The sequence below is a fragment of the Lagenorhynchus albirostris genome, chromosome 9 (genome assembly GCF_949774975.1).
Source record: "Lagenorhynchus albirostris chromosome 9, mLagAlb1.1, whole genome shotgun sequence".
Taxonomy (NCBI): domain Eukaryota; kingdom Metazoa; phylum Chordata; class Mammalia; order Artiodactyla; family Delphinidae; genus Lagenorhynchus; species Lagenorhynchus albirostris.
In genome coordinates, this window is record NC_083103.1 from 88,053,933 (window position 1) to 88,060,452 (window position 6,520).

The following is a 6,520-nucleotide window of genomic DNA, read 5'->3' on the forward strand; positions in this document are numbered from 1 at the left end:
GTAATAGCCTAGAGAAGTTCATTGCCCCTCGACTGTCTCACTGAATCAAGCCCTGTAGCAAACCTTCGGAGGAGCCAGTGCGGTCATCCTCTGCCCTCTGGCTAATTCCACTGACCAAACCTTATGATGTGGTGTGCGGAGGCAGCAGTTTCCCTTGAATTCATATGTGTCTATGACCCTGTTTAAAACAGCTTGGATTCTGTGAGTCCTCTCTTCTGCTTCTCCTTGTGGACTAACGCTTCTCAAGGTTTACTTCCATCTGCCAGCCCCTAAATAGGAAATGGATGCTCTCAAAGTTTGGTCCTGAGCGTTCTGCTTTCCTTGTTCTATCTCCATTCAAGAAAAATACATTGCTGATAATCACCTACGCTGTCCTGAGTGAATCACAGCATGTGCTAGAGGCTCAATGAAAAATAAGAAAATGTACCTCTCTTGGAGATCTCATTTATCTTTGTAACTTCAACTATTACAGCTTCAGAAAACTATTAAAACTCTCCTTTCAGTTCTGGTCTCTTTCCAGAGTTCCAGCTCCAAATATCTAACTCCACCACAATGTCCTTCCATTACCTAAACATACCTAAACCTAAATACATCAAAATTCTCCTCTGACTATATTTGCCTGCCAACATCTCTACTTGTCACTGAAACCTGGAGGTTAATCTTGTTCTCTTCTTCACTCTAACCAGTCACCAGGTCCTGTGAAGTTCCCTTCACAAAGTCTCTTTCATTCAGACCATATTTTCTGCGTGACTCCATACCTGGGCTATTAAAATAATCCCCTAAATGGACTCTAAGCCTCCTCTGTCTCTCCCTCTTCTAACCTATGCCACTCTATTAATCTCCATAAAACAACACGTCACATGAGTCACAGCCCCTCAGACAGAAGAATGAGATTAAAATTCCCTGGCCTAACACCTAAAGTGCTCCAGGATCTATCTCCTACTTACCTGACTCTCTAATCTTATTTCCCCAGTGGGGACATATTCATTGCTCTCCTATTAGCCATGTGTATTACAATCTCCATGAATTTGCTTGTGTTTTTTCTTCATAAGTTGCTCCTGCTACCAAGAGCATCCTCTCTATCTTTTCCCTTTATCTATGTCCTACTTTTCCTTCCAGACCTGGATCAAGCCCATAGTTTCCACATAACCTTCTCTGTGTCCCAATCCTTGGTGTTTTTCTTTTTTCTTTTTCCTAAATGTTGGCAATAATGAAGCTCACGTTAGTATTCAGGAGTCTTGAAGCACCTATTAATCTAACCATCTTGGTACTTAAAACAGTTATATATTATATAAGTCTATAAATAATATACAACTTATTATATTGTATATAGTAATAAAATTAATATACTATAACTATCTTAATTATCCATGTATATAAATTGTCTGTCTCTTTAACTAGACCATAGATCCCTAGACTATGTTCTCTAAAGATGACAAATATGCAATAACTTTGCTCCTGCTGCTAGGTCATAACTAAGTGCTCAACAACTCTAATTATAAAGCTTATTTTTCAGATTGTTTCTGATTTACAAAAAGATAAATTAATTTAACATTTTCATATGGAAAGCAACAGTATTAATTAATCAATAAGTAGAAACGAAGCTAATTAAGAATCTGGTGCACTCTTACTAATGAGAGTACAATGAAATGGAATCAGAAGTATAAAATAAGAAAAATTGCTGGCAGTTCATTTTAGCTTGAATTAAACAGATTCGTTGATTTTTAGTTCTTCAAAGGCACCAAGTTGACCTCAATCTAGTCTTGCTTCAACACATAAATTAGTTCCTATTTATAGTTTCATGAATGTTAATAAGGTAATCTGACATTTATTGATCTACATAAAAATCAAAACATGGTTTTATATTTCCTAAGAAAAAATATACACTTAAAAAACAGGTTTAAAAAGAAGCTTCTAAACTCCAATAATTTCTCCTCAGTCTGATTCTTCACTTCTTCCTCCCTGACAAAAGCTGTGGAAGTTAGAAAATGTTCAGGGGTTATGTTTGTGTGTGTTGTAAGCAGAGAATAAGTTGTCTCCATCTTTTGTAATTCCCAACTCGCATCACTCTCGTTTTTTTTAGGAGTGATAAATTTAGCCAATATAAATTTGCCAAAGCTAAAGCAGAACATATTTGTTTTCTACATTCTTCTTGGTTTCCTCCTAACAACCAATCTCACCTCCTTCCCTTAGTGCACCTTCCCCATCTTCCTAATCACCAAATGCCCAGAAATTAAATACAACAGTAAACAAGTCCCCTGAAAGGTACCTTCCTGGTGCTGTCTAAAACAAATGCAATCTTCTGTTTGGGCATTTAAAACACCACAAGCATTCTTACTTAGATTAAATCATGGGTCTCCCTGGTCTCCAGGCATGTCTAGACATGAACCATAAAGGCAATGAGATCCTTGGAGTTTCTCTAGTAACTGCAGGCCAAATCAACAGCAACCGTAAGAACAAGCACTCTTTTTTTTTTTCTAAACAGAACTAGGCCACACACATTTCGTCTCGTTATTTTAATTTTTTAGTTGTGCTACCTACAAAATAAACTGCATTTTAAAAATCTTATTTCAGTAGGCCTCGCATATTGATGACTTTTATATAAGTTTTCTTTATTTTTTATCACCTTTGAAGATAAGTTTTAAAAATCTAAATTTCAAGGCATCTACTGCAACCATTGCCTTGGATGGCAGCAATTCAGCTCAGGTAAGACATGTAAGACGCAACTAATAATCATAAAACATCAATCAAAAAGAGGTAGTAAATACTGTATTGGGTAAAAATGACTTAACAATTTGAAAGAACAGAATTGCTTTTGTAACTATGTCCTAACCAAGACTTGTTAAGTCTGCATATTGTTAATGGAATGGAGGCTATTTTGCTCCTGATTTTATTTCTATATGTATATTTAACTAGAAAATACAAAATTGGCTCTCAGTTATCTCTAGAGAGCTCAGAGGTTAATTAGCTCTGATTACAGCATGTTGCCTGATATGGCTTGGTATATTATACATGTTAAAGGCGTGTGAGGGATTTACGTATGTATTCAACAACATTGTGCCTCTCCCAAAGATACAATGAATACAAATTACAGTTAGTTGTAGACCTGCCTTTTGCAATTTAACTTTACAAGTCAATTTTTACAATTAACGTTTTCTGTACTGTACATTTTATACTTCACTTTGGTTTCTTACTCTTCTCTTTGGTGTACACAGAAGAAATGATTCATTTAACAAACAATGGGCTGTCTTTTATATTCAAAGATAATGCTATAACTCACTCAAATTCATCCTTGAGAAGTTCTTCTGGTGTTTTAACAGTGTGAGCTTAGAATGTGTGTTGAATGATCTAGATCACCTGGGCCTATCCACGTTGAGTGGCATCTATGAGACCATCTGCTCAGTTTAGGGAATCAATCTATAACTGGGGAGTTTTACTTTGTGGGCAATAATTTAGAACTAAGCTTTTGGGGTCAACAACAAGTACCCCATCCTGGGTGCATGAAGACCAAAGGGCAGTCGGGGGCTACTTCCAATTGAGTTCTACAAAGTTCTACAAAGAATATTCTTTATTCTCTCCTGATTCATGCACTGAAGGAAACAAGGGGAAGGAACTAAAGGAATTATTAGTAGACGTCTCCCAGAAATCCTAACTATCCTCTTCACCCAATCTACTGCAAATGCACACATAAACACATCTACATCACCAAATGTGGAATTGTGAGAATAAGAAAATGTAACCGGTCACAAGACATTGTTTCTCTGTCCTCCACAGCCCTCACCCTGAATGTCCAAATTTAGTCTTGCTTCAAGGACCTACTCTAGTGCCACCTTCTCCATGAACTTCCCTGACCAATTACAGTCCTCCTACATGCCCCACCCTGCCCCCTTTATTTCTACCCACCTTAGTAATTTACTATATACTGTCTTGAATGGCAAATAATGTACATTCACCTTGTGTTACCATCCAGATTGTACATAGGGAGGGTGGAATGAATGACCTGAGGTCCTAACATACAGCAGGTATTTAAATAATTATGTGCTGGAAGTAAGACTCATTTTTGCCTAAAGCTGACCTACAGAGTACAAAACTGTGGCCTTGATCTCAAGAGGTCCAAACTCTGATCTAACTAATGAGCTGGCTGTCTCACTCTTTCACTAGAAGATCCAGATCCCACCCTATTGCATGGCCCTCCGAGAGTGTAAGGGAGAACCCACAGGGAACACAAGGGTACAGATGGGACCTCAAAGGCTGTCCTCCTGCACATTACAGGCTACCCAGGCCAACCGCCCATTAGAAAATTCTAGCCTACAATTTGGTACTCAGCAAGGTGTTTTCCCTGATACGGATGGGTTTGAAAACTGGGAGGGCCTGTGGGACTTCTTGGAGAGGGGGGAGGGGAGGAGCTCAGGGAACTTCTCAAGACCAGTGTCTGTCTCCGGGGCCTCTTCCACACAGGGGCCCGCCCCCCGCCCCTTCTCGCTGCTTCCTCCCCTCCCCCATGCAGCCCCTCCCCCATCCTACCCCGTCTCGCGCCCGCCCCGCCCCTTCCACCCGCGGGGTTCCAAGGGCGGTTAGCCCGCCACGGCCACGGTTATTCGGCCACTCGGAGCGGCGGGGCGCACGGGGTTGAGAGCCGGCTCTAGAGTTGGGCCCAGAACTGAAGAGAAGTTTTCTGGGGCTGGCCGGACCCGGGTGAGGGAGGTGGGAGCCGGCCCGAGAAAACGAAGGGGAGGTGAAGGGAAGGGAACCTGAGCGGGAGGGCCCTGGGTGGTGCGGGAGACAGCGGCCGGGAAGGCGGGGCGCAGGGATTCGGTGGCCCCGGTGAAGCCAGCTGGCTGGGCGCTCCCGGGAGTCACCTGGGCCTGGGGGGCCCGAACCTAGGGGTGCAGGTCCCCGCTGGAGCGTGCCAAGGCACTGGCTTGGCAGTGCCAAGGGTGCGCGGCGAGTCCGGCAGGGGCCAGCGCAGCCAGCGGGCCGGGCGAGAGTGCCCGCGAGGGTTCGGAGGCGTCCACCGAGGACCAGCGTCCTGGCCCTCGCGCCTAGGCACTATCGGGCGTCGCCCCCGGTGAAATGTGGGGTCGCGGCGGGCCCGATCCCGCGGCCCGCCTGCTCGGGGATACCGCGTCGGCGCTGCGAACCGTCCGGGAGCTGCAGCCCGCGGGCGCCCGGTGCTCGGTTTGTAGGCAGTGTAATTAGCTGATTGTACTCTGATGCTTACAGTCACTAATTCCACTGCCATCAAAACAAGACACAGCATCACCCGCCGCCCCGCCAGGAGGAAGACGCCACCCTCGGCGGCAAACCGCCGACCCCAAGCGTTTGAGAAGAGCCCACTGAGCTTCGAGATTTGATGCGTCAGCGTTTAGCGCTGCTGACGGAGCACGTTGCCAACATGCTAGTAACCCCTGCAGACTCCTGCGAGCTGCTGCTTCTAGATATGGTTAAACTGCTAGCAACCTCTAGGAGTAAAAGTAAGATTGTACAATACCATGTAAGCAAAGCGAAATCCGTGGTATTGAATGGCTTTAAGACATTTAAACTGCTGGGTGGAGCCCCCTATGTAATGCTTAATGCTGTTTGTTGTGATTCATTGTGCCTATTTTTCATTATTTAGTAGGGTATTCATCAACCCCCCAAGTAAAGTGAGCTACAACTGAAACAATGATTTGCCTGTCACAACGTATGGGGCACCAACCTGAGACGCAGTTTATGATGAAAGCCTTTTTTTTTTCCTGTGAGTCTAGTTACTAGGCAGTGTAGTTAGCTGATTGCTAATAGTACCAATCACTAACCACACGGCCAGGTAAAAAGACTTGGGAATTCATCTAAATGAGCTGCCTGTGCATATCAATGTTCTGGGGGTGGGGGGGACTGGGGGGATTGGAATTTGCTAACATTACCCATTGCCTGTTTTTCAATAGGTCAGCCAAGAGAGATATCCACATGTTGGCTGCTAAATATGCAACATATGTAATATATGTATATCTTTATATACAATTTTTCAATATTGCTTCAGGCTCTGAACCAAGAAATTTTCGGATATGTTGGGGAATAGGATTTTTCTCCTTAGCTGACTGTCATTGTATAGATTTGTAATTATCAATTTTTGAGCTATCTTTCTGTGAGACTGTATTAATATCTTGAAAGCATAAAGTGCCATAAGGTCACTATGGAAACCATAAGGCCATAAGGAAACTAAATTGTGGTTATTACCAATGTGTCCATTTCCTTTCCTAAATTGGTTTTATGATGTCCATTTCAATTCCCGCCACAGTAATTACAACTTTCCTATCGCTGAAATGCTTAAATTGTTCCTAGATTAACCAGATCTCCCGGGAAAGCTATGCACATACACTTATTAATATTTTTATAAGAATTCATTAACCAAAATTTTTATAGTGTTTTTCATGAAGGGGCTGGGTCCACTCATCCGATATATTTACAACTGTTGCAGTCTAAGCAGCTTTTAGTGGGACTGATGTTACAATCTAAATCGACCGTCTTTCCGTAAGATTGG